Consider the following 14,357-nt stretch of genomic DNA (forward strand, 5'->3'; position numbering starts at 1 on the left):
TTTCTTTCTTTCTTTCTTTCTTTCTTCCTTCCTTCCTTCCTTCCTTTTTTTCTTCCTTCCTTCCTTTCAGAATACTTTTTAAGGCTATAGAAAAATACAAGCTCGGGGTTCCGGGAAGGTGACGGAGTAGAAGCTGAAGTCTAAGCAAGCTCTCACATAGAAAGCAGTTCTAGAATCCCAGTGAACAGTCCTAAGCCAGAGAATCACACTAAGTGTGCCATCACAGGACAGAGAGTTAGGCCAGAGAGGGGAAACCCAGGCAAGGAGACACTTCTAAGCTCTTGCCAGCAGCCACCGTGGCAGCAGCAGCAGTGGTGGTGGCAGCAAGCGCAGGAGCCATACCTGAGCCACAGAGAATCCGGGACAAAGGAGCCAGGCACAGCGGGCGAGCAGATTCTACTCCACACCAGCAAGAACTGACAAGGAGTGGACATATTCATTCTGCAGTTCGCAGACAAGAGACGACCCAGGAACCAAGACTCGGCATGAGTAGAAGCCTGATGTCCTCACTCCTTCTCAGGGAGCAGAGGAGGAAAGGCCACACCTCCCCCCCCCAGGACAAGAGATCTACATCTTGGATAATGACAAAGCTCAGAGGAGGGGCTAGCTCCAACTCAGGCCTTGGAATAAAACGAGTCATTTAGCAGGTCACAAGATCTTAACAGTGGCATGACCCGTCAGACTCAGCTCCACCCAGGGAAAAGTCACCCAGTTCAGGCACCAGCCCTAGGAGTGGCTTTCTTCACTGGGTAATCAGAGCCAGAGGCTCCCCCTCCCTCTAGCAGCCTCGACAATCAATTGAAAATCAGTAAACAGAAACACTGAGAATGGCTCCAGGCTGGGCTCTGTGAGTTTTTCACAAACTAGCACCCGGGAAAAGCTATTGTCTGTTGAAAGGCCTCAACTCTACCCAGAACCTAGCCTCATCACTGCATCCCCCTCTTTTGTGATACTCAAAGCAGATCTGCCTCCCAATGAACTAGGCTGGGAGGAGGATCGCCAAATCCTGGGTAAGCAGAGCATTTTTCTGCCTGTTCGAACAAACTGACTTAAGAAACCAATCAAGGCACAGGACCACAAGCAGACCAGAGACTCCAACTAGAGGCTTGTTACGGACATAAGGGAGATACAGGATTTTTCCCACCCCTCCCAAAAAATTCAAAGAACTTTTTTTTCCTTCTTCTTCTCCTTCTTTTTTTTGTTTTTTTTTTTGGTACCTTACATGAAATTTTTTTTTTCTTTTCTAAAACTTTTTTCAATCTTTAATTTTTGCCTTTTTTGAAAAAAAATTGTTTTCCAGAAACTTTTTTTTCCTCTTATAATTTTATTTTAGGGATATGTGAGTGTGCGTTTTTCTTTCTTTTTTTGTTTTCTTTCTCTTTTTCTCTTTTTTAATTATCTTTTTGTTTTTTGTTTAGCTCTACTGAACTTCTCATCATTTTTTCTTCCTTTCTTATGCTGTTCACTTTCTCCTTTCTTTCATTCTTCTTTATGTGACTTAATTCTTGCCCTGCACATCCTCAGATAAACCCATAGTTGACTATTAGACCCTATCCCCCATTGTGCACACATTTAATCCACAAATTTATTACTCAATTCAAAACTTCTGAAACTTAAATTCCTTAATAGAAGTACGACCTCTTTATACCTATATAATATTTCAAGCATTTTTATTTTTAAGTTTTTCACATCTCCTTTATATCCCACCCTTTCTCTAAATATATTCACATTCTTCTCTAAATAGATTGTTATCAAATCTACATGATAATATTAATTTTTACTTTTCTATTTTTTCTGGTCTCTTTTCTTTTCCCGTTCACTTTCCTCTTTTTTTCTCTCTTTCTACTTTCATCCTACCCAATCTATTTCTTGCTTTGAGATTAGGACTTAGTTAACTCTCCCTCAGCCTCCCCATATCAATCTATTCATATTTTTACCCACATCTCTCCCTGACACTAATAAGTTCTGGTCTTCCAAATTCTTCTTTGCGGTTCGTAGCCCATTAACATATAGTTCTTTGATGTTGAATAGATATATCTGGTGAATTAGATTGTATCTGTAGACTATTGACTGTGCAAATTCATACTTTGGTTGATGCTTGCCTTAAGATAGTGTTCTAGCACAAAACTGGTGCTATTTTCATCTCACATGGGCAGAGTAAGCCAGAAAAACACAAGAAAAATGGCAAATCCGGGTATCTCAATTCCCAATCTTGATAATCAGGGGACAGAACAGATAATGAATAATCCAGAGGAGAATACCCAAACAGCTCTACAAACACTGCTGGCAAACATGATAAATGAAAAAATTGAAAGCATACAAAGGACTCTATATGAGCATGATAGGAGAGAGAGGAGGCAATCCAAAACTTTATACAGGAATATCATAAGCGTGAGGAAGCTACTCAAAAACTGATACAGGATTTGTGTGAGCAGCTTGAGAATACTCAAAGAGAAAGGCAGGAATGGCGTGAGCAGGCTGAGAACACTCAAAGAGAACTACAGGAATCCCACGAAAGGGAGGAAGCTAATCAAAGAGTAATACAGGAATTGAGAGAGCAGGAAGAGAATACACAAAGATCACTAAATGCATACATGGAATCCATTAACAAAGAGCTGAAGGAAGTCAGGGAGATCACAAAGGGAATGCTGAATGGAACCCAACAGAAGGAGTGGGAGTCCAAGAAAACCATAACCGATCAACTAAATGATTTGAGAAGAAACAGTGAACACCAAATTAAGGAAGTAAAGAAGTTCATACAAGATCTAAAACAAAGCTTCAACAAAGAATTTGAAAGCATCAAAGCTGATCAATTAGAAGGAAAAGAGATTAAAAAAAAAAACAAAGTAGAAAGCCTTGACAGCAGGTTAGACCATGCAGAAGATCGAATCTCAGGGATTGAAGACAGCCTAGATATTATAGAGAAAGAACATACAACCATCCAAGACAAGTCCAAGTAATATGATGGATCTATCCAACACTTGGAAGACACCATCAGAAGGACTAATCTAAGGATAATGGGTGTAGAGGAGCACCTAGAAACAGAAGTTAATGGTCTAGGAAATTTGTTTAACAGGATCCTAGCAAAGAACTTCCCAAACATGCAAAAAGATAGGCCTATTCAGGTACAAGAAGCTTTTAGAACTCCAAATAGACCAGACCAGAATAGGACATCCCACCGTCACATTATAATCCACACAGGATCAACTCAGACCAAGGAAAAGATCCTTAAAGCTGTCAAGGAGAAAAGATTAATCACCTATAAAGGGAAACCATTTAGAATCACCTCAGATTTCTCAGCAGAGAGAAGCAAAGCAAGAAGAGCCTGGAATGATGTATGCCATGCCCTAAAAACAAACAACTATCAACCAAGAATACTGTGCCCAGCTAAACTCTCCTTCATAACTGAAGGCCAAATAAAAACCTTCCATAGCAAAGAAAAATTGAAACGATACATCTCCACCAAACCAGCCCTACAAAAGATTCTTAAAGATGTCCTACACATAGAAAACCAACAAGACTACATTAAAGACCAAAAACCTGCACCCAAACTGAGAATCCAAGAACCATAGGAAGAACCCAGATTTCGCAGCCCCCAAGAAGGTGGATAACATGGCAGGCACTTCCAAATACCTCTCAGTCCTATCTCTTAACGTTAACGGACTGAACTCCCCAATTAAGCGAAATAGACAGTCTAGGTGGATTATAAAACAAGACCCTTCTATCTGCTGCCTTCAGGAGTCATATCTTGCCCATAAAAACCAACACATTTTCAATGTTAAAGGCTGGAACAAAATCTACCAAGCAAATGTCCCCCATAAACAGGCAGGCGTTGCAATCATAATATCAGATCAAATAGACTTCAAATTAAAATTCGTGGGAAGAGATAAAGAAGGTCACTATATACTAATTAAGGGATCTCTCCTTCAGGAGGATATTACAATCCTAAATATCTATTCGCCAAACAATGGAGCACCCAAATTTATCCAAGAAACTCTACTTTCCCTCAAATCCCATATATCTTCAAAGACATTAATTGTTGGAAATTTTAACACACCACTCTCCCCACTAGATAGATCAACTCAGCAAAAACTCAAGAGAGAAACCGCAGATCAACTAGATTTAACAGACATCTACCGAACATTTCACCCAGCAGCATTAGAATACACCTTTTTCTCAGCAGCACATGGAACATTTTCTAAAATAGACCACATGTTAGGCCACAAAGCAAACTTGTCCAAATTCAGAAACATTGAAGTTATACCTTCCATTCTCTCAGACCACAAGGGAATAAAATTAGAACTCCAACACCAAAAGCTACTTAAGAAGTCTGGTAACTCATGGAGGCTGAACAACACACTGCTGAATCACGAGTGGGTGATGGAAGAGATTAGAAAGGAAATTCAAATGTTCACACTATTTAACAAAAATGAACACACAAATTACCAGCTCCTCTGGGACATAGCAAAAGCAGTACTCAGAGGCAAGTTTATAGCTCTGAGCTCCTACATAAACAAATTGCAGAGATCTGAAACCAACAATTTAATGACACATCTAAACCTCCCTGAAAAAGAGCAGCAAGATAAACCCCAATCCAGTAGAGGGAAAGAAATAATTAAAATTAAATCAGAATTAAATGAATTAGAATCCATAAAAACTGTAGAAAGAACCAACAAAATAAAGAGTTGGTTCTTCGAAAAAATAACAAAATTGACAGACTCGTAACAATTCTTATCAGAAAAAGAAGAGAACACACCCCAATAAATAAACGCAGAGATGAGAATGGAAACATCACCACGGAAACAACCAAGATTCAGAACATTATAAGGGAATACTTCTCAAAACTTTATTCTACTAAGTTTGAGAACATGACAAATATGGACCTTTCCCTAGCAAATATTGACATGCCAAAACTAAACCAAGATGAGTTAAACCAGTTTAACCGGCCCATATCAAGCATTGAAATAGAAACAGCAATGAGAGACCTCCCAGCTAAGAAAAGTCCAGGACCAGATGGTTTTACAGTGGAATTTTACAAGGCCTTCAAAGCGGAGCTCACACCAATTCTCCTCCAACTCTTCAATGAAATTGAAAGAGAAAGTTCACTACCGAACACATTCTATGAAGCCATCATAACCCTCATCCCAAAACCAGGCAGGGACTTATCAAAGAAAGAGAATTATAGACCCATTTCTTTGATGAACATTGATGCAAAACTTCTCAACAAAATTTTGGCCAATCGACTTCAACAATTCATGCAAAAAATCATACACCACTATCTAACAGGATTCATTTCAGGGATGTAAAGCTGGTTTAATATACGCAAATCAATTAATATCATTCATCACATCAACAGGAACAAGAATAAGAACCACATGGTTATCTCAATAGATGCAGAAAAAGCATTCGACAAGATCCTACACCCCATCACGATGAAGGTTTTGGAAAAATTAGGAATCCATGGAACATTCCTCAATACAATAAAGGTTGTATGTGGCAAAACTACAGCAAGCATTATACTTAATGGTGAAAAACTAAAGCCATTTCCTCTTATCTCAGAAACAAGTCAAGGATGTCCACTCTCTCCACTTCTCTTCAATCTAGTATTAGAATGCCTAGCTACAGCAATAAGACAAGATGCAGACATAAAGGGGATACAATTAGGGAAAGAAGAAATAAAACTCTCCCTCTTTGCAGATGACATGATCTTGTATTTAAAGAGTCTCATAGACTCCACTCCCAAATTACTCAACCTGATTCAAAACTTTGGCAAAGTAGCAGGGTATAAAATTAACCCCCCAAAATCAATGGCTTTCTGTATGCCAACAATGAGAAAAGTGTGGTTGAAATTAGGAAAGTAACTCCATTTGTAATAGTCCCACAAAAAAAATAAAATACCTAGGAATTAACTTAACCAAAGAAGTGAAGGAACTCTATGATGAAAACTTTAAAATCTTGAAGAAGGAAATCAAAACAACTTAGAAAACGGCAAAACCTCCCATGCACCTTGATTGCAAAGATTAACATCGTGAAAATGGAAATACTTCCCAAAGCTATGTACAAATTCAACGCGATACCTATCACAATTCCAAACGCATTCTTCAACGAAATAGAAGAGGCAATCCAAAAATTCATATGGAACAATAAAAGACCCCGAATAGAAAAAATGCTCCACAACGGAAAGAACACTGCTGGAGGAAGATCAATAGCAAATTTCAAACTCTAGTATAAAGCCATAGTAATCAAAACAGCTTGGTATTGGCATAAGAACAGACTTCAGGACCAATGGAATAGAATTGAAAACCCAGAAATGAACCTACAGACCTATAGCCATATAATCTTCGATAAGGGAGCTAAAACAATAGAATGGAACAAAGACAGCCTCTTCAGTAAATGGTGCTGGCAAAATTGGTTAACTACTTGTAGAAAACTAAAGCTAGATCCTTATATATCACCCTGCACCACAATCAACTCCAAATGGATCAAAGACCTTGAAGTCAAAGCAGACACTCTGAAAACATTACAGGATGGAACAGGAGAAACCCTAGGTCTCCTTGGCTCTCCAGGCCGAAATTTTCTCTGCTCTCCAGGCCGAAATTTTCTGAATAGATACCCGGAAACACAACAAATCAAAGAAAGGTTGGACAAATGGTATTGCATAAAGTTGCAGAGCTTCTGCAGGGCAAATGACATAGCTAGCAAGATCAATAGAAAGCCCACGGATTGGGAGAAGATCTTTACTAGCCATACAACGGACACGGGTCTCATATCTAAAATATACTTGGAACTCAAAAAATTAAATCCCCCAACAACAAATCCTCAGAGAAACAACTGCCCAATAAATAAGTCGGCTAAAGACTTAAAGAGAAACTTCTCTGAAGAAGAAAGAAGGATGGCCAATAGACACATGAAGAAATGCTCAACATCCCTATGCATAAAAGAAATGCAAATCAAAACAACATTGAGATACCATCTCACTCCAGTTAGAATGGCAAAAATCAAGAACTCTAACAACAACAGATACTGTAGGGGATGTGGACAGAAGGGAACCTTACTTCATTGTTGGTGGGAATGTAAAGTTGTTCAACCACTTTGGAAAGCAGTATGGAGGTTCCTCAAAAGACTTCACATAGAGCTCCCCTATGACCCAGCAATCCCACTTTTGGGCATTTACCCTAATGTTTACTAACAAGACCACACTAAAGCTACCAACACAACTATGTTTATTGCAGCATTATTTACAATAGCTAAGATATGGAATCCGCCCAGATGCCCCTCAGTAGATGAATGGATCAAGAAAATGTGGTATATATACACAATGGAATTCTATGCCTCCATCAGAAAGAATGACATTGCTCCATTTATTAGGAAAGGGAAAAACTTGGAAAAAATTATATTAAGCGAAGTAAGCCAGGCCCAAAGAAACATAGGTCCCATGATTTCCCTTAATTGCAATATCTAGTATATGTATGAGTCAAGCGGAAAAGGTCAGATAATGTGATGTTAGGAAAATGAACCCTTAGATATGTATTTTAATGTTTTTTTTTTTCCTTTCATGCGTTTGTTTCTAACGCATTTATAAGATTATCTCTTTGTAGCTTTGTATGTCTCTCCCCCACAGTATAACCCCTGTTTTCACTATATTTGATGTCAGTATAACTTGTAGAGGAGATGGGGAAAAACAAGTCTTTTAAGGATACAGGTGCACCTGTTGCAACAATAAGTACAATTTGTCATGTTGAAAACGAGCTTTACAATGTTAGTGGGGTGGGGAGGTGTGGAGGATTGGGGGGGAGGAATGGGGGGGAGTATGGGAAGGGATGTGAAGGGTAAACAAATAGGAGTCTGCAATGCTTGATAAGAAATGTATGCATTAACCTGCCCATGTAATTGTATCCCCTCTGTACAGTGTGTTTACAAAAAATAAAAATAAACACATGCAAAAAAAAAAAGAAAAATACAAGCTGTTGTGCCCCAAGGTGTTATGAGTAAGTATACATATTAATTAGATTAATATTAATAATTAATTTTATATCTTTTTTTGGTCATGGCGTTTGATCTCTGGGCCTGGGCACCTCCCTCATCTCTTCTGCTCCAGGCAAGCACTCTACCACTTGAGCCACAGCACCACTTCTTCTTTTCTGGAGGTTTATTGGACATAAGAGTCTTAGAGATTTTGCTCCCCACGCTGGCTTTGAACCGTGATCTTCAGATCTCAGACTCCTGAGTAGCGAGGATTACAAGTGTGAGATACCACCACTCAGCTATTAATTTAAATTATATCTATAGAAACATTGTACTAAAAAACCATTTCACAAAAGTTGCAGGATATGTAACAAATATTGCTTTTCATGATATTCTCTATTTCTGCAAACTAAAATAAGAATTTAAACATAATTTTGTGTGTGTCTGTGTGTATTATTCTTATGATTTGAACTCAAGGCCTGTTCCTTAATTTTTTCACACAAGGATAGTGACCTAACATTTGAGCCACAACTCCACTTCAGGTTTTGTGTGTGTGTTTGTGTAAATAACTGGAGATACATCTCACCAACTTTCTTGATAAGACTGGGTTTGAACCTCCTGAGTATAGACACTCATATTCAGCACATATATAATATATCTAAGAATAATAAATTTCTTATTATTTGAATTCTAGAGTTTAAATATAATAAAGGAGGAGGCAACTATGCTTGATAAGTAATGTACTCATTATCTTCCTCATGTGATTGTAATCCCTCTGTACAGTATTTGCACAATAAAATACTTCCTTAAAAATATAACAAATTAACATTTAGATATTTATTTAATTATGAAACCAGAACCTGCCGTGTGGGAAAAAATTTCAGGAAAAAAATATACTAGGAGGTTTTAGATGACAGAATTTTTAGACAAATTGAAATACTCTATTAATCATTAATTAAATTTCTCATGTAAGTTCAAATCAATAGTCTCTGTTAGGCTGAATGAAGCAATTTTTCACTAACTTTAAATATTATCCACTGCAATTACATGATTTTGTCTTCTTTTTAACCTAATATTTTGACATTAAAATGTAAATTCAAACTTTTTTCAATATGCAGAATTCTTAATTACTGGTCATGTATTTCTGAGGTTTAAGTACCAAGTAATTTCAGAGAAAAACTGAATTTCATGTATTTTATGTCAACAGGGATTTTTAGAGATAACTAAAGCATGATATTCCATGATTTATCCATTTATTTCTGTAGCCCTGAATGTAACTTATTTTTGAATGGCAGGAATATCCTATTATGCAAACTCTCTATAGAATAATTAAGGTCGTCATATTACTCATTTTTCCTTTATCTAGAAACACCCTCACTGCAGATGACAAAAACTTGAAAGGAAATGCCATAAAATTATGAAAAATTCAAGTCATTATGAAGGTCACAAAATAAAATATCTTGAAGTTTCCTTATTTCTTAAATTAAATGTATTTCAATTCAAAACATTTCATTCATCTGTCCAGCAATGGTATAATCAAATCACCTCCATGCCAAATAGAGTCTCCAATTAATTCAACTAAATATTAAGGAACAGAATTTATCACAATTCCATAGAAATATCTACTCACCAATCTAGAAATTAAATCTGAAATCATAAAGGACTAGGAATAAAAAATAACATTATGTTGCCATACAGAGGAACTGAACTCTTTCAAGTGGGCACAGTTGTAGAGATTTGGTCACTGAGAATTTATGATCAAAGAGAATATTAAGTTCAAAGTCCTTTCTTCTTTTCATTTCTTTTACTTATCCTTCTCCTTTTCCCCTCCCCCTCACTTTCCCTCTCCCTCTCTCTCCCTCCCCCACCCCCTCCTCCTCATTTCCCAGTCATACTCCACTCCTCCTCTTCTTTACTTTCTGGCTTCCATGAATACACATACTCCATCACATGTTTCTGATATACGGGATAGTGCCACCACGATCAAAAAGCAATAAGGGTAAAAATAAAATGAAATTAGAAGCCAAGATTTATATTTCCTCCTTTTAAGTAGATTTTATGAAGTATTTTTTTCATATTAATAGAAGACATATAGAATGCACTCATTTATTATAAGCAATAAAATTTACTGGAAAAAAATCTGGCCAGCATCACCCTAATGAAATGATTGATTAATTTAATATAATAATAGGACAAATATACTTTAAAATTTGAGATAAAATTCAACAAGAGGCAAAACAATCACCTGTATGGTTTTCTATAAAAAGACAGCAGAATTTAATCTATTCCTCAAGGAAATTGACCTATAATTAACAGTATTGTCAATTTCATAAATGATTTAAGAAGACTGAAAAACAAATTTCAACAAAAAGTGTGTGATATAAAATATACATTGTCCCCTGTAAATAACCTTTTTTATTCTATCTATTTTTGGTCCCCAAAATGACTTGTATTTTATTCTAGTCACAGTTTTTAATTAACTTTAAATATTTGTATGGGAGTTGCTGTTTGACAAAGAAGTTTATGAATAGTATTAATATTTTATTTTTTGTTTTTGTTTTTCTTACTTTTTTTCCTTCCTGAGTTTTGAAATATGGTGCTCAGTCCTATGTCTAAGCTCCTCTTGAGGAAGCCTAGAACTCTATCGTTGAGGCAACTCAGAACTTCCAGATTTTTCAGTGATTTAATTGGAGATAAGACTCTCACAGACTTTCATGCTTGTACTGGCTTCAAACTTCAATCCTAAGCCTCCGGAGTATCTAGGATTTTAGGTGTGAGTCACTAGTGCCTGGCAAATACAATGAGTATTTTTTTTGCCAGTCCTGGGGCTTGAACTCAGGGCCTTGGTACTGTGCTTCTTTTGCTCACGCTAGCATTCTACCATTTGTGTCATATTGCCAATTCTGGCTTTTCTGTTTATGTGGTACTGAGGAATCTAACCCAGGGTTTCACACATCCAAGGCAAGCAATCGAACCTAATCCATACTCCCAGCCCGATACAAACCATCTTGATGATCATCATCCCTAATATCTCTTAACCCTATTTCATCCCTCAATTTAAATAATTTGTGAAATATTCATTGACTAGCAATGCCATATGTAGTCATTCAGAGGATATATCACAGATCATATTTTATTGATAGTACTATTCATCAACATTCTAAACTTATGCATTACAGAATTCTGTGATTTTAAATTTTAAAATACCACTCAAATGTACTCTACTAATCTAATTTTTTCTAAACTAATGCAATGTAATCTCTACTTTTTTCAGAAAGTACAATAATTCTTAGAATGTTAAAGATTTGAACTATGAGCATCACCTCCAGTTCTCGAATATTTTGCCATAACTACCCTCTCAAAATTCTCCAATATCAGTTAGTAGTCGTTTTCTATCATCATTTCAACCTACACTTCCCATGAGCAAACAATATTTCACATTCTACAGATGTACCTATTTTTAAAAGCTCATAAAATTGGAAAATGTAGTCTATTTTATACATTTCTATTGTGTATTATTAGTGTTTTCAAAGTACATTTATGTAATTGTTCTTATGAATAGAGCATATTGTGTAGTATGCATGTGTATAATGGTATAACTTCCTCAATGGGCATTTCAATATTTTATTATATGTTCTTTTAAAAGATTTTACTATGTATATTCTTGTACATGTGTGACATTGGACATATTTTAAAATATATTTCACTGGTTCCACTGGGTATGACTTTGTAGGGAACTGCACATCTGTAATTCTAGAATTCGTGAAGCTGAAGCAGTAGGACTTAGAGTTTGAGGCCATTCTGGGCTATAAAGTGAGACTTTGTTAGAAAAAAATAAATAAAGGAAAAAGAAGAAGAGGAAGAGGTGGAGGGGAAAGGAGGTTGAGGAGGAGGGGGAGGGGAGGAGGAGAGGAAGAAGAAGAAAACGAGGAAGAGGAAAAAGAAGAGGTATACAAATCGTAAAATACTATTCAGTAAAAGAACAAAATCTAAATTACAACATGTATACAACTGGAGTAAGAAGTCTTGATGGGCTATTGAATAGTAGGGTCATTATAGATAGCAGTTATAGACTGTATATTTCAAAAATTAAAGAGAGAAGTCTGAACATTTTCTCTATTAAAGAAATGGTATCCTGGAGCTGTTGGCTCACTCCTGTAATCCTATCAACTCAGGAGGCTGAGATCTGAGGATCGCAGTTCAAAGCCAGTCCAGGCAAGAAACTCTGTGAGACCCTTATCCAATAAACTATCAGTAAAGTAGAAGTGGCACTGTGCCTCAAGTGTGAGAGCACTAACCTTGAGCTGAAGAGGTGAGGGAGAGCACCCAGGCCAACCAAAAGAAAAAAAGTAAATATTTAGAGAATAGTTGTGTTTAACTGATTTAAACATTACACCATGTAAACATGTGGAAATATCTTTTTAGTATGTATGTATTTTAATATTATTGTGCATTGGAATCAACACCCAATAATAAAAAAATGAAAATATAAAAAATATACTTTACATATAAAGCTATGATTCAAAATGCTGGAATAGAGGCAACTATATATGTAATATCTTAAAGATTTCCAATATGTATAACAAACTGACTATATCACTTTAAATGCCAAGTCCTAATGTATAAAGTTTCCAATTTCTACATAGTTGTGGGTGTGTTATTTTTATTGTGAAAACGCTGTACAAAGTGGTTACATTTACATGGACAAGGTAATGAGTATATTTCTTATCAATTGTTGCCTCTTCCTTTTTATCTCCTTCCCATCCCTTCCCATCTTCCCCTCCCCTCACCACCTTCACCCCTCAGGCGCCATAATATCTTCTCCATTTCATTGTTGTAATAGGTACACCTGTATACCTATTTAAACAATTTGTTTTTTCCCTTCACCTCCACAAATTATACCAACATCAAATACAGTGAAAACAGGGGTTATACCGTGGGGGAGGGGACATACAAAGCAACAAAGAAGTAAATATGTTACACACAAAGAAAATAAATATGTTACACGCGATATCAAGAAAGAAAAAAATATTGAGACCTTAACTTGGTGTTCATTTCGCTTAACATCAAAATATCTGACCATTTCTGCTTGTCTCAGACATATAGCAATAATTGCAAATAAGGGAAAACATGGGACCTATGCTTCTTTATTGTTGAATATATTTCCACTACTTTGTATGCATGCAAAGTCTAGATATGTTATCTACTTTTCATACATTCCTTGGTTATTGGAATATTACTATAAAAATGGGAATTTGGATTTCTTTCATAAATTATTCTGGATTGTTAACGTTTTTCATTGGCATTAATTTGCTTTTAATATATATCTGATTCAAGTCTCTTCAAATAAATATGTATTTATGCACACTATGTGTACATATGCACATATACCTACTTATTTGTGTATATATACAAATACAAGTATATATTTATATGTATAAATGAATATACATGTGTGTACTTATATGTATATAGACGTATATGTATATAATTGATTTCACTTGACCATAAGTTTTCATTTTACTTTATTTACCAAACATGTAAGTAATTTATTTTTTTTATTGTTATGATTTTGTACAGTGGGGTTATAATTACATGAGTAAGGCAATGAGTACATTACTTATTGATCATTGTTACCCCTTCCCTTCTTTCTTGTTGTCCCAGTATCCAGTCCATCCCCCAGCTCCCACACTCCTATCTACCCCTCCCTTCAAGCATGAAGTTGTAAAGTTCATTTCCAATATATTGTCCTGTGGGTATATTTGTTGCAATGGGTCATCCTGTGTCCGTGTTTCAGTGTTTTGTAATTCTCCTTCCCTTCCTCAGAATAGACATATGTAAATATATAAGATGCAGCATATCAAAATCGAGTAGAGTGACAACAGAGCACTATGCCATAGGAGAAAGTTCATAGAAAGGAAAGAGCAACAATAAAAATAAATATAATCACAGAGTACATTTAAAATAGTAACAATAAAGAGAGAACACTCAAATATGTCCTTTATTACCAAGGTGATAATTGCAATTCATGTCCTTATCATGTTTGGAACTTTGCTAAATTGTTTTGTAGAATTCCATGTGTTCATATCTTTCCTAAATGTATCTATTCATAATATATCTGCCAAGTCTCTTCTGGAGCCAAAAAGACAATATGCTATAGCTTGGTTCCAAACCAGTTGTATTTCTTCTTTGTACCAAGAATACTGATGCAAGCCAGGCATTTGTGGCTCATACCTATAATGCTAGCTATGCAGGTGGCTGAGATCTGAGTTTCACGGTTCCAATCCAGTCAGGGCAGAAAAAGTCTGTGAGAATCTTAAGCCCAATGAACCATCAGAAAACCGGAAGAGCCACTGTTGCTCACGTGGTAGAGACCTAGCTTTGAGCTAAAG

The sequence above is a fragment of the Dipodomys spectabilis genome, unplaced genomic scaffold (assembly GCF_019054845.1).
Source record: "Dipodomys spectabilis isolate Male_0828 unplaced genomic scaffold, ASM1905484v1 ptg000319l, whole genome shotgun sequence".
Classification (NCBI taxonomy): domain Eukaryota; kingdom Metazoa; phylum Chordata; class Mammalia; order Rodentia; family Heteromyidae; genus Dipodomys; species Dipodomys spectabilis.